The sequence below is a fragment of the Ornithorhynchus anatinus genome, chromosome 5, assembly GCF_004115215.2.
Source record: "Ornithorhynchus anatinus isolate Pmale09 chromosome 5, mOrnAna1.pri.v4, whole genome shotgun sequence".
Lineage (NCBI taxonomy): Eukaryota > Metazoa > Chordata > Mammalia > Monotremata > Ornithorhynchidae > Ornithorhynchus > Ornithorhynchus anatinus.
Window position 1 is genome coordinate 89,847,997 of NC_041732.1, and position 15,811 is coordinate 89,863,807.

Sequence of the window (15,811 nt, forward strand, 5' to 3'; positions counted from 1 at the left end):
TTAGAGACAGCTTTATAAAGCAATAATTTCCTTTCTCATCTCTACTGAGGCTCAATTTTGGCACTGCAAATGAAGAGGGGTTGGCATAGGGGAAAGGAAAAAACATGTAACAGCAACCTGCTCCATTTTCTACAGGGGCGTCTTCTCTGCCTCCCCAGAGACTATCCATTTACCTCCAATTTTCCTGATCTGGGAGCCTGGGATAACCTCTCACCATTTCTACCCCCTCTCCTCTTTGCTCTTCCCTCCACTGTTGTTCTCTGCCCCCTCCTATGCTTTCCCCAGTCAGGAAGAATTCCACAACTGCAGCATACCTGATATTTGCCAAGGGATTCATTGGTAAATATGGGAAAAAGCATCAGGAAGTTTCTCCTAGGCCATGTCAAGTGAAAACTCCCTGCCTGGCCGGAGACCTCCCATTTACCCTCAATTTTCCTCATATGCCATTTTTCCAGTTTTTTGTTGTTGTTGTTTTTGAAAGTCCTATGGAAAGAGCACAAGATTGATAGTCAGGTGTCCCAGGAAGATGAGTACACCTGTTGCTATGAGAAGCAGGACACAATGGCCACTGAGTGTAATATAAGGCAGACTGACAATGAGGCATGGTATGTGAATTTGAGGGAGAGAGTTTGGCTAGTAGCACCTAAGCTGGAAGGAGAAGAGAAAAAAGAAGCTCCTGGGAACTGGGAATAAGCATACCTGTCTGTTCTTCCTCCACCACTACCACTAATCAGCTGCTCTGTTACCCTTCGCCATTCTTTGGCTCTACCTCAAAGGCCAAGAAATTAACACCCAAGCCCCTTCTGTCAAGGAGCTAATGCCAGTCTCCATCAACCCCTTGGGGTAATGGAGCCCCACTCATGGAGCCAATGCTGCCACGAGTGACTCCCAGCCTGCCATGGCAGGACTGTTCATTCCTGCTCTTCTCACCCTCTTCATCTCCCCAGCCAGAGTGAGCTCCACAGCACAGAGAGGATTTCTGAGCCAATTCCATCTTGGAGTTGATAGCAGCTCCTCCCCCATCCTCCAACCCTGTTCCCTCTCCCACATTCCTCTCCCTCTTCTCCAGTTGGTGCTTCAGGGACCTACACCTGAACCAGCCACTCTCACAGGGCATTCCCAGCCTGTCATGGGAACCTTCCTTTGGTCCCTTTCTTCTCAATCTCCACATTTCAACCTCATGGCCCGGGGTGAGCTTCATGGTACAAAGAAGGAGCTCGGAGCTGCTTCTTCTGTGGTCAGCCCCACACTCCTCCTCTCTCCTCTCATCCATGGCGCCCCGAAAGGGCCCGATATGTGAAGCCGCTGACACTATGGAGTATGTCAGTGGTCCACCAGTGCCTCTGTGTCTGCACACAATGCCGCCCCTCCTCACCCCACTTTTAGTCCCTGGGGTCCAGGTCTATTATCAGGGCAGCTTGAGAACTTCAGGACTACTCCCATTTCCTTCATATACACATGAACACCTGCACACCCCACTGCCAAGGTGTCATGGTGCACCCCAGCCCTTTCCTGGAACACAGTCTGCAGCATTTTCTGGAGCTGCTGACACCACAGGACACCTCCTGCACCATTCCTTTGCAGTTTGGGATTGACTCTAGCACCTTGGGTTTCCCCAACATCTTGGTATTGGGGAAACTCAGGGGCACAGGACTCTAAAATTGTGGATCCCTCCCTGAGGTGAAGATCAAGAAGCTTGTTTCTGGGTTATCAAGAAGTTCTTGTGGAATTTTCACGCCAGTGGGAACATCGGAGGAGACACAAAGAGTGATGAGTGGGTCCTATTGGAGACCGAGGAGGGCCAAACTTCCTGCTCAACTACCAATGAGAAGTTGCAGAACCTAAGTAACAGCATGGAGACTAATGTTGGTGTGGGTCAGTGGGGGTCATCTACAGGAGGACCACGGGAAATTGACTATGTCAGCTAGAGATTGGCATATGTAAATGTACAGATGTTTTAAAAACCTGCCCAGGAGGTCTCAGGACCTGACCACAGGTCCATGTACTGAGCAAACCGCAGTCAGGTCCTGAGACCCTCTGGGCAAGTACGGGACTAAAGGTCCCTGCCTTGGAGTAAACTGCTGTCCCCATCTTCAGTTCTGGGTTCCGTTCTATTCTCCCTCTACACCCACTCCCTTGGAGAACTCATTCGCTTCCATGGCTTCAACTATCATCTCTATGCAGATGATTCCCAAATTGATAGTTCCAGCCCTGACCTCTCTCCTTCTCTGCAATCTTACATTTTCTCCTGCCTTCAGAACATCTCATACTTAATGTCTACTAATCAGAACTCCTTTTGTTCCCATCCAAACCTTGTCCTCCTCCTTACTCCCCATCAATGTAAACAACTCCACCATCCTCCCTGTCTCACAAGTGCATAACTTTGCTCTTGTCCTCAATTTACATCTTTCATTCAACCCACATTTTCAATCTGTCACCGTATCCTCTCGGTTCAACCTTTACAGCATCTCTAAAATCCACTCTTTTCTCTCCATCCAAACTGCTACCACGTTCATCCAAACACATCACCTTGATTACTCCATCAGCCTCCTCGCTGACCTCCCTACCTCCTCTCTCTCCCACTCCAGTCTGTACTTCACTCTCCTGCCCAGAACATTTTCCACATAACTGTTAAGTCTATTTTTCCCCACTTTTCAAAACCTCCAGTGATTGCCCAACCACCTGTGTATCAGACAAACTCCTTACCATACTCTTTAAAACATTCGACCACCTTTCCTGGAACTTACCTCACATCTTTCCTACTACAAGCCAGCACACACACTTTGCCCCTCTAATGACAAACTGCTCCTTGTACCTACACTTTGGTAGCTCACCGCAAACTCTCACCCACGTCCTGCCTCTGGCTTGGAACACACTCCCTTTTCATATCCATTAGGCAATCACCCTACCCACCTTCAGAGAAAGTACAACTCCTCCAGGAGGCCTTCCCCAACTAAGCCTTCATTTCCTCTTCTCCCACTACCTTCTGTGTCACCCTTGCACTTGGATTTGCACCCTTTATTCACACCCTCCCCCCAGCCCCAGAGCACTTATGTACAGTGCTCTGCACACAGTAAGTGCTTAATAAATACGATTGAATGAATATATGAAAGGTATTAATTTACATTATGGTTTGCATCCCCTCTAGACTGTAAGCTTATTGTGGGCAGGCTACTCTGTTATACTGAACTCTTCCAAGCACTTAGTAGAGTGCTCTTCACACTTTACTGGTGCTCAATAAATTCCACTAACTGAATGATGGATTGATCATCTCTGTACTATATTTCTCTGGGAGTGGTAACTTGCTCAACCAGAGGGGACTGCATCACTGGTGTCAATGTCTCAAAAGCCAGATTTTTGAACCAATCAGATCCAGTCTAGTCATGACAAGTACTCAACAGACAGATTTTCCCATCAGTCAGATCCTGCCTGGGGGTACCAATCAGAAGAAGGGATGGGAGAGGCAAATTGAAGCTGATATGTTAATAGGAGAAATCAGAAAAGCAACACTTGCCTGGAAGCCTTTCACTATGCAGGGGCCATAGATTAGCAAACCACAACGCTACAGTGTGCGCTTTAGGAACATATAAAGGAAGAGGACGAGGCCCCTGACCTCGAGAACCTTGCCCACATTAGGTATATATCCGCTTGAGTGCTTGTGCCAAGTGCCCACCTTCTGGGCACTGTCTCTGCAGCTGCACTGTGTCTTAGCCAGTGTACCACCAGCCTTCTCCCTGACTTTCCCATCATTGTGGACGGCACTACAATCCTTCCCATCTCACAAGCCCGCAAGCTGGATGTCACCCTTGATTGCGTTCTTTCATTCACCCCACATATCCAATCCGTCAGGCAAAACCTGCCGGTCTCACCTTCACAACATCACCAAGATCCACCCTTTCTTCTCCATCCAAACCGCTGCCACGTTAGTACAATCATTCATCCTATCCTGACTGGATTACTGAATCAGCCTCCTTTCTGACCTCCCAACCTCCTGTCTCTCCCCAGTTCAATCTGTAATTCATTCTGCTGCTTGGATTATCTTTCTACAGAAATGTTCTGGGCATGTCATCCCTTCCTCAAAAATCTCTAATGGTTTGCCTATCAACCTCAATATCAAGCAAAAACTTCACATTATTGGCTTCAAAGCTCTTCATCACCTTGCTCCCTCTTACCTTACCTCCCTTCTCTCCTTCTACAACACAGCCCACACACTCCGCTCTTCTGGAGCTAACCTTCTCACTGTTCCTCGTTCACTTCTGTCCTACCATCAATTCCTGGCCCTCATCCTACCTCTATCCTGGAACGCCCTCCCTCCTCAAATCTGCCAAACAGTCACACTTCCCCCCTTCAAAACCTTTCCAGACTAAGCCCCCCTTTTCCTTAGCTCTCCCTCCCCTCCGCGTAGCCCCAATTTGCTCCCTTTGCTCTACCCCTCCGCCCCATAACACTTGTGTAAATATGTACATATCTATAATTCTATTTATTTACATTAATGACTGTTTATTTGTTTTGATGTGTTTATATCTACAATTCTACTTATTTATATTGATGCTACTGATGCCTGTTTACTTGTTTTGATGTCTCTCTTCCCCCTTCTAGACTGTAAGCCCATTGTGGGCAGGGATCGTCTCTCTTTGTTGATGAATTGTACTTTCCAAACACTTATTACAGTGTTCTGCACAAGTAAACGCTCAATAAATGTGATTGAATGAATGAATGAATGAACCTTACTGTCTAATAGCTATATCTTCCCAGTGGCTCAATGTGGAAAACTTCCTCACAGATAAGTTCCTTTCAAAATGTGCAAAACATGTTTGTGCTGCTAAATGACAAGAAAATGCATATAGGCTTAGGGGCTAAGGCATGAAATTAAAAAGCACTTTTTAAGAGGTACATTTTATAAGGGGTGGTGGAATATCCTCTTTGGTTCATGTATTTTCTTTGACTATGATTATTTGTAGATCCAAAACTATAAGCCCAAATAATTGCACCTGTAATTGACCAATTAAGACCAATCAGCTACTTCTGGGTGCAATCACTGCTTTGATTTTACAAGGCATCTATTATTATATTTTATAGCATGGTTTTTATTATTAAAATTCAATTAGCCTTTGTGGATGCAGTTATTGAAGAGATGGAGTTATAAATTTGGTTAAGAAAAAACTAATTGAAAATATTTCACTTAGAAATTCAAAAATCTTGGGATGTGTGGCCCTATAAACGCTTAGTCCTAAAGGATAAAACTAAAGAAAAATCAGAAAATGGAAAACAATTAGAATTATGCGCTGAATTCCATCAAATTGTGTAGGAATAAAGTAAGAAAATGAAAATGTCTTAAGCAAAATATACCTACTAGAGCATTTCTAGCAAATGGAAAGGTACAAAATGCCAAATCAACCCTTCTGTAACATTTTTTGCCTCCCTTCTTGCTTTCCTTTTCCTTTTTTCATAATTTCTGATATCAGGGAACCAGCATGGCCTATTAGAAAAAGCATGGCCCTGGGAACCTACTTCAGAGAACCTATTTTCTAATCCCATCCCTGCCACTTGCCTGCCATGTGTGACCTTGGGCAAGTCACTTAGCTTTTCTGTGCCTCAGTTTCCTCAACTGGAAAATGGAGATTTGGTACCCATCCTCCCTCCTATTTAGACAGTGAGCTCAATCAATCAATAAATTGTATTTATTGAGCACTTGAAGTGGACAGAGCACTGTATTGAGCACTTGGGAGAGTACAATATAACAATATAATAGACACATTCCCTTTCCACAGTGAGCTTACATTCTAGAGGGGGAGACAGATGTTAATATGAATTACAGATAATAATAATGGTATTTGTTAAGTGCTTACTATGTGCCAAGCACTGTTCTAAGCACTGGGGTAGATACAAGGTAAGCAGGTGGTCCCACATGGGGCTCACAGACTTAAACCCCATTTTACAGATGAGGGAACTGAGGCACAGAGAAGTTAAATGACTTGCCCAAAGTCACACAACTGACAAGTGGCAGAGCCGGAATTAGAACCCCTGACCTCTGACTCCCAAGCCCGGGCTCTTTCATACATAAGTGCTTTGGAATAAATATTAATTATTCTGTCATTTTCTCAGTTTTCCCAGTTGGATTATACTAATGGATGCTCATTATAAACCCCCACACATAACCCAGGAGTTTCTGGGCAAAATTAATAATTCAAACACCACTCAGGGGTTGTAGAGCAAAAGAGAAGTATATCAGTCTCCTTGTAGACCAAACCTGCACACTTTGCTCCTCTAATGCTAATCTTCTCACTGTTTCTTGATCTCATCTACCTTACTGCCCATCCCTTGCCCACGTCCCGCCTCTGGCCAGGAACACCCTCCCTCCTCAAATCCGACAGACAATTACACTCCCCTACTTCAAAGCCTTATTGAAGGCACAATGTCTCCAAGAGGCCTTCCCTGAAAAAGCCCCCCTTTGTGCATGCCCCTCCCAGCCCCACAGCACTTATGTACATATGTAGAATTTATTTATCTATAGTAATGTCTCTCTCCCCCTCTAGACTGTAAGCTCACTGTTGGCAGGGAATGTGTTTGTTTATTGTTGTATTGTACTCTCCCAAGCAGATGGTACAGTGCTCAATAAATATGATGGAATGAATGAATGAATGAATAGGCACCTATGACTTCCCTCTTCCATACTTCCCTTTGTTCAGGGATTCTCAGGCTGCTCCCAATCCTCATAAAGAACCTTAGAGACAGGGGGAAGGACTGGCCCCTCCTTTGCTCTGCCGTCTTTTCCCCTCAAACTTTCCTACTTTGCCCAAAACATCACTGCATAAATAAGAAACACTTGGAGCCAGTGGTGGTAGCAGGCAGAAATTTCCATGAGCAGCTTAGAATCAGAGAAGAAGGAAGAAGAAAGAAGAAAGAAAAAAGGAGAAAGAAGGCAGAAAGAAAGAATGGAGAAGAAGAAGGAAAGATTTTTTTAAACAATTACTATAAGTTGAGCTTTGTACTTAGTATTGGGATAGATGTAAGATAATCTAGTCAGACCTAGTCCATGTTCACATGGGACTCACAGCCTAAGTATGAGTCAAGGAGAACCGATATCAAAATCCCAACTTTGTATATGGGGAAACTAAGGCATAGAGAAATTTAGTTACTTGCCCAAGGTCACCTGGCAGGAAAATACAGAACAAGAATTAGAATCCAGGTCCAGTGACTTCTTGGTCCAACATGTCCCCCCAAGATCATGCCGCCAGTGAAGTGCTCACCATATTGAGGGTCTGATCCAAACTTGCCTTTGCCAACCTTTTGTGACCACTCTCTGAACCCATCTCAGAGCTCACGCCCTCATTTTCCCCACCGTGCCTCATCATTTACAGTGCTCTGCACACAGTAGGTGCTCAATAAATACAACTGAATGAATCATTTGAGGCGGCCCTTTACAACATCCTGAATCTTGACTTTACCTCATCTATGCAATCCAGACCAAGCAAGTTGCCAGATGGAATTGCAAAGGTTAATAATCTTTTAAAGACTTCTGATTTTGAAAAAGTGTTACAGACTATTAATTAGTCATATTACTTTTTTCATCATTAAGTTATCTGCCTTTACAGTCAGTAAAGATAAGCTGAACTCTGCTGTTTATGGGAGATGCTCTCCATTGATCTGCTTTATATACTAAATAAATGTATTTTAATCATCGGGAGATACGTATATTCTCTCTCTTTGCCTTGGACAGACATCATCCCAGAAATTGAATCATTAAAAAGAACATATTACTTCACTCTTTAGTGCAATGTGGGAGGATCAATATGGAGATGTCTTCATTAACTGATCCCCAATTCTTTCACTTACATATGGACCCTAAAAGCTAGTACATAAATTTATTCATAAATGAAATAGGTGTTTACTCAGTATTCCCTAGGTAGCATGTTTGAGGAAGGCAAGACAGTTGGCATAAATTTCAATAATGATTAAAAATGACATTCTCTCTTTCCATTATTTCCAAAAGCCATCTTTTGCTAGTTTTGTTATAAAAGCCTCAGCAGTTCCCAGTGACTGCTCAAATGACAATATAGCTATTCACAAAACATGCCTACTTAAATATCAGTAGGACAATAAAATTAAAGTTGGGTTATTAAAGAAAGGTGAAGTTGTTTTTAAACAGCTGCTCAAAAAGAAATTATTTTAAAAGCAAATTACTTTGGAAAGCAAATGTGTGCTCTTTCAAGCATTTATATTTGAAATTAATTGACTATATTATGTCAATTCATAACCTGTGTTCATAAGCAAAAATCATTCCTGTACATCATTCTACTTGATTAAATATTAATGTGTTTTTTCATAGTTTATAAACTCCTTTTGAGTCACTTTTATTACTTATTCCTCTAAAATGAATTACTGAAACATTATACCTATTTGCTAAAAGCTTCAGAAAGTTTAGGAAACTTCCCCAAGAATTTACCATAAGACTAGGCAAGACTAAGATATAACACTCAGATATGTTTAATCACTCAGTCACTGGATGGTTTCAGCCAGAGATGGATCGGGTGAAATTGCTAGGGTAGCTAGGGAATTCATAGGTGCTTGTACTTTGAATTTTCTTTTGTATCATTAGTAGCTCACGGAAATGCTCACAAATACCTAACAAGCTTCATGACTTGGCACACAAGTGCAAGACAGTCACATACATGCTCAGTGATTCTACTTTAACAGCATCTGCTGCTCCTTTTCCATTTACATCCACATCCCCTCCCTCTCCCTGCTCGGAAGGGAAGTTGGCCGAGTCGGAGAGGAGTTGATGCAGTGGTAGGGAATCACAATCTTAAGTGACTGTAGAGTTTAAACAATCCATTAATTGTATGTTTATTTCAGTGGAAGCGCGTATTATCAGTACTGGTTTTGGCTAGACCATTATTAGGAAATGAGAGAGGTGTCATCCGACAAGAACCTATTTAGACGAAATGTGCCACTGGGTTGGAAGAAAAGATTTGTGAGCATGTACCAGTGGAACTGTGTGGGTTCAGATTTGATGAATACAGCAGTAGTTTGCTTTAACGTTTGACAAGATTGACACTCCATCATTATAAGGAAACTGGATCTATTCACTTCCCAAGTGTAACACTAAAAGACTATTATAAGCCTTTGCACTGCCAATGTCACGGTTGTCATTATAGGTGAGTAAGACTTCAAGATACTTCGGTTAAGTTCATTCAATAGTATTTATTGAGGGCTTACTATGTGCAGAGCACTGTACTAAGCGCTTGGAATGAACAAGTGGGCAACAGATAGAGACAGTCCTTGCCGTTTGATGGGCTTACAGTCTAATCAGGGGAGATAGACAGACAAGAACAATGGCAATAAATAGAGTCAAGGGGAAGAACATCTCGTAAAACAATGGCAACTAAATAGAATCAAGGCGATGTACAATTCATTAACAAAATAAATAGGGTAAAGAAAATATGTACAGTTGAGCAGACAAGTACAGTGCTGAGGGGATGGGAAGGGAGAGGGGGAGGAGCAGAGGGAAATGGGGGGAAAAGAGGGTTAAGCTGCGGAGAGGTGAAGGGGGGGGTGATAGAGGGAGTAGAGGAAGAAGGGGAGCTCAGTCTGGGAAGGCCTCTTGGAGGAGGTGATTTTTAAGTAGGGTTTTGAAGAGGGGAAGAAAATCAGTTTGGCGGAGGTGCGGAGGGAGGGCGTTCCAGGACCGCGGGAGGACGTGGCCCGGGGGTCGACGGCGGGATAGGCAAGACCGAGGGACGGTGAGGAGGTGGGCGGCAGAGGAGTGGAGCGTGCGGGGTGGGTGGTAGAAAGAGAGAAGGGAGGAGAGGTAGGAAGGGGCAAGGTGATGTAGAGCCTTGAAGCCTAGAGTGAGGAGTTTTTGTTTGGAGAGGAGGTTGATAGGCAACCACTGGAGTTATTTAAGAAGGGGAGTGACATGCCCAGATCGTTTCTGCAGGAAGATGAGCCGGGCAGAGGAGTAAAGAATAGACTGGAGCGGGACGAGAGAGGAGGAAGGGAGGTCAGAGAGAAGGCTGACACAGTAGTCTAGCCGGGATATAACGAGAGCCCGTAGCAGTAAGGTAGCCGTTTGGGTGGAGAGGAAAGGGCGGATCTTGGCGATATTGTAGAGGTGAAACCGGCAGGTCTTGGTAACGGATAGGATGTGTGGGGTGAACGAGAGAGACGAGTCAAGGATGACACTGAGATTGTGGGCCTGAGAGACGAGAAGGATGGTCGTGCCATCCACGGTGATAGGGAAGTCTGGGAGAGGACCGGGCTTGGGAGGGAAGATGAGGAGCTCAGTTTTGCTCATGTTGAGTTTTACTTGGCGGGCAGACATCCAGGTAGAAACGTCCTGGAGGCAGGAGGAGATGCGAGCCTGAAGGGAGGGTGAGAGGACAGGGCGGAGAGGTAGATCTGCGTGTCATCTGCGTAGAGATGGTAGTCAAAGCCGTGAGAGCGAATGAGTTCACCAAGGGAGTGAGTGTAAATGGAGAACAGAAGAGGGCCAGGAACTGACCCTTGAAGAACTCCAACAGTTAAAAGATGGGACGGGGAGGAGGCACCTGCAAAGGAGACTGAGAATGACCGGTCAGAGAGATAAGAGGAGAACCAGGAGAGGACGGAGTCCGTGAAGCCAAGGTGAGATAAGGTGTGGAGGAAGAGGGGATGGTCGACAGTGTCAAAGGCAGCAGAGAGGTCGAGGAGGATTAGAATGGAGTAGGAGCCATTGGATTTGGCACAAAAGAGGTCATGGGTGACCTTAGAGAGAGCAGTCTCGGTAGAGTGGAGGGGACGGAAGCCAGACTGGAGGGGGTCCAGGAGAGAATGGGAGTTAAGGAATTCTAAGCAGCAATTGTAGATGACTCGTTCTAGGATTTTGGAAAGGAAGGGTAGTAGGGAGATAGGGCGATAACTGGAGGGGGAGGTGGGGTCAAGAGTGGGTTTTTTTAGGATGGGGGAGACGTGGGCATGTTTGAAGGCAGAGGGGAAGGAGCCATTGGAGATTGAGCGGTTAAAAATAGAAGTTAAGGAAGGGAAGAGGGCAGGGGCGATGGTTTTATTAAGGTGAGAGGGAATGGGGTCCGAGGCGCAGGTGGAGGGGGTGGCACTTGAGAGGAGGGAGGAGATCTCCTCTGAGGATACTGCAGGGAAGGATGGGAAAGTAGGGGAGAGGGTTGGTGGGGGGGAGGGGAGAGGCGGAGGGGTGACTTTGGGGAGCTCAGACCTGATTGTGTTGATTTTTGTGATGAAATAGGTGGCCAGATCATTGGAGGTGAGGGATGGGGGAGGGGGAGGAACAGGGGGCCTAAGGAGAGAGTTAAAGGTCCGGAACAATTGGCGGGGATGACGGGCATGGGTGTCGATGAGGGAGGAGAAGAAGTTTTGCCTGGCGGAGGAGAGGGCAGAGTTAAGGCAGGAAAGGATAAATTTGAAGTGTGTGAGGTCGGCTTGGTGCTTGGCTTTTCGCCAGGAGCACTCAGCAGCTCGAGCATAGGAGCGTAAGAGGTGGACAGAGGAGGTGATCCAGGGCTGTGGGTTAGTGGAGCGAGAGCAGCGGAGGGAAAGGGGGGCGAGAGATTTGAGATGAGTAGAGAGGGTGGAGTTGAGAGCGGAGACCTGATCATCGAGAGTGGGAAGTGAGGACAGGGCGGTAAGGGTAGGAGAGATGCTTTTGGAAAGACGGATGGGATCAAGAGAGCGGAGGTCTCTGTGGGGCAGTAGTGAAGGTTTGCAGGGGGAGGGAGTGTGAGAGATGAGGCAGGTGAGAAGGTTATGGTCAGAGAGAGGGATTTCAGAGTTGGTGAGGGAGGAGATAGTGCAGTGGTAGGAGATGACGAGATCGAGGGTGTGACCGAGTTGGTGAGTGGGTGCGGTATGGTGGAGGAGGAGGTCAGCAGAGTGGAGGAGGGATAGCAGGAGGGCGGCAGAGGAGTCGTCGGGTACATCCATATGGATGTTGAAGTCTCCGAGGATCAGAGTGGGCAGAGAGAAGGAGAGAAGGAAGGTGAGAAAGGGGTCTAGGTGGTTGAAGAAGTCGGAGGTGGGACCGGGAGGGCGGTAGATGACAGCGACAAGTATCTGGAGGGGGTGGTAGAGGCGATGATATCGGCTTCGAAGGAGGGGAAGGAGAGGGAGAGGGGAGGAGGGATAGTGCAGAAGCGGCAGTGGGGTGAGAGGAGGAAGCCGACGCCTCCTCCCTTACCGGTGAGTCTGGGGGAGTGGGAGAAGGAGAGGCCTCTGCTGGAGAGAGCAGCGGCAGAGACCGTGTCTTCGGGAGTGAGCCACGTTTCTGAAAGGGCGAGGAGGAGGGGAGAACGGGAGAGGAAAAGGTCATGGACAAAAGGTAGCTTACCTGTAATGGAGCAGGGGTTCCAGAGGCCACACTTGAAAGTAGCTGTGGGTGCAAGGGGGGGACGGGAGGGTTTGGTTGGGAAGGAGGTGGCGGGGCCCTGGACGGGGAGAGGGGGATGAGGGGTAGCGGTGGGACAGGAGGACTGGGATGTGGCGTGGGTGGGGAAGAGAGAAGGGGGGAGAAGGGGAGGAGGGGGTTTGATGGGGGGGAGAGTAGGGGGAGGGAGAAGAGGGGTGGCGCTGGCAAAGCGGGGTTCTTAGTCGGTGGAGAGGAGGGGGGAGGAGGCAGAGAGAGGGGGAAAGAGCTGAGTGAGAGAGGGGAAGAGGAAGGGGAGGATAGGAAGGGGCGGGAGGGAGGAGGGGGGGAGGAGGGACATGGTGAGGCCAGAGAGGTGGGTGGCAGCACTGACAACGATAAACAGTAACAAACGAAATCGGTAATATAGCAACATGATACAGTATGATACAATACAGTAGTGTTAATAAGCAGGCGATGACCAGAGTCGGGGGTAGACTCGGTTAAGGGGCGACCTGATCAAACTGAAAGTCAGGCAGCTAGTGAGGCCAGAGAGGTGGGTGGCAGCACTGACGACAATAAACGATAACAAGCGAAATCGCTAATATAGCAACATGGTACAGTAACACACAATACAATAGTGTTAATAAGCAGGCGATGACCAGGGTCGGGGGACGACCCGACCCTACCCGATCAGACTCATGACACCTAGCACTTCATGGACCAATAACTTCCCGAGCCGCCGGATAATTTTATGCATTTTCTTTCTTCCCCTCCCATTCTTCCCTTTCTTGTTTAAAAACAAGAGAGTTTTTGTCATATCAATTAAAGCCGACTTGTTCATCCCAAGCGCTTAGTACAGTGCTCTGCACATAGTAAGCGCTCAATAAATACTATTGAATGAATGAATAAACACTTACTATTTGCCAAGCGCTGTACTAAACACTGGGTTAGATACAATATAATCAGGTCATACACAGTCTCTGTCCCTCTGGGGCACACCACCAGTCAGATTTCTATTCTTCCGGTTTGATGAGTGTTTTTGAATAAATTATTTTGTCCCAAGAACTAGTCTATCACCCCTCCTGCAAGTCCTGGGTGAGCTTGAGACTACGGAGCCAGGAACTGGGCAAATCCAGAAGACTTACCGGAAGCCGTCAGGTATGCAGTGTGGGAGGGAGGTAAGAGGAGCATTTGAGGGGAGCGGGTTTGGGGAAGGGACCCTACTAGTCCTCCTTCCACTTCACCCCACTGCCATAGCCCCTCACACTCTGTCTGTCCCTTACAAACCCTGTCCTGAAATATGCCTCAAGTGTTGACTTTAGAAGCCAGACCCCTGCCTAAAGATGCTCATTTTAACTCTCCTGACTCACCAGTCTGGGGCCTGGGGCCTCCCCATTCCCAAACCTTCCCAACAACTCTGCATGTCCTGCAGCCTGCTTCTTCTCCCCTAGAACACAGAAATGGGGCCCCTTGCCTACAGCATCTAGCCTCTGTGTTTTACTGAAGCTGGTAGCATGTAACCTGTTATTTAGTCCAGCAAGACATTCTGCTACTGAATATCAAGGTTTACCATGATACATTTGCTGAACACTGAGACTTGAGAACACTATCACCAGCTTACACACCTACCCCTTCTATTTCAATGGCTGTGAGAAATGGGAAAGGAAGAAACGGTGGCTAAAGTATTTCAGCATTCTAGGGCAATTGCTGTGTAAGGCCCAGATCCTCTGAGGCCGAGACAGAGAAGTTACTAGTCATGTTCTAATCCAGAGAGTAGAATTTAAGCATTTCAAATTAACAGCTATGAATCAAGGCAGAGAGGTCAAAAAGCTTAGTCCAGTCAATATAAATACTCAAAAAACTCAAAAATATAAATAAAATAAATATTTTTCCTAAGTGAAGGAATGATATATGTCTTTTCATTTCTCCCCATATTTACTCTCTGAGCTGTTTCCCTACATTTATTTTCTACCAATCTGTGTCTCTGGCTTTGTTTTAAAAATGCAACATAACAATAATAATAATGATAATAATTGTAATAATAATAATAGTATTTGTTAAGTGCTTACTATATGCCAGGCACTGTACTAAGCACTGGGGTGGATACAAATAATTTGGTTTGGACATAGTCCTTGTCCCAAATGGAGCTCACAGTCTTAATCCCCATTTTACAGATGAGGTAACTGAGGCACAGTGAAGTATAGTGACTTGACCAAGGTCACACAGCAGACAAGTGATGGATCAGAGATTAGAACCCAGATCTTTCTTACTCCCTGGCCCATACTCTACCCATTGGGTCTCACTGTATCTAGACACTTCTCTAGATACAACTTCCTTATATACTTTCAAATATCAAAAATGATTTCACTCATCAGAAGCTGGTCATTGTTATTTCTTAGGAAAGTGGTTTTTTTTTCCTCTTGAGCTCCCACCCAAGTTCTGGGCAAATTTCCTCATTTGGCTCTATGATCTCTTGTGACTGATTTGAGCGAGGTCTTAAAAGTTAAAGTATTGTGTTTGCGTTTATGGATGTGTGTGTGTGGGGGTGTCATTTGTTTGCCATTTGTCTGCTGTGTGACTTTGGGCAACTCACTTAACCTCTTTAGGTATCAGTTACTTCAACTGTAAAATGGGGATTAAGGCTGTGAGCCTGATGTGGGACGTGGACTGTGTCCAACCTGCTTAGTTCGTACCTACCTCAGTGCTTAGTACCATGCCTGGCACATAATAAGCACTTAATAAATGCCATTAAAAAAAAAAGCAAAGTTCCCATCACACTTTTCTCATGCAAAAATAACCTGATAGTCCATGCCAGACCTTTTCAGACACCCACTTAGGAATAGGAACCATGTTCCTCACCATAACAATAGTCTAATAGTCTGTCCTTGGCAGTGACCTCTCTGTCAAATGGAAGAAAGTAGGAAAAGCTATTCTTAGTCCTTTGTCTAATCTTCCTTTTCTAATGTGTTCAACTATTTTTAAATGCAGGTTCCCCATTGGTGCTTCATCTTTCATATTTGCTACATAGCACCAGAGCTGCAGATAATATCTAAGTGTCTCTTTTTGGGGAGGAGAAAGACAGAGTGGCATATGCTCATTAAAGTGAACTGTCCCATTATAGGAAAATGAGATTGTTAGTGGTGATCTACCAGGACATATCCATTACTTGCCATCGTTTTGCTTTGAATACTCGATGAGTCTATTATCTATTCCTCACACACACTGAGTGTAGTCCTCCATTACTTTGAAGGGCGTGGAAGTTCGGGTCAGTGTAAACTTGCTGTCCCAACTCCATACAGGTTTAAAAGTGCTGGAGTAAGCCAAGGTGCCCTGTTTCTCATATCCCAGTCTAATTTGCTCAGGTCCAGGGTCTTTTGACATGGTTTTATAATAAAGTCAAGGGAAACTCTTGTGGGAATACACTGTCGCTGATCAACCTCGCAAAAGCAGAAC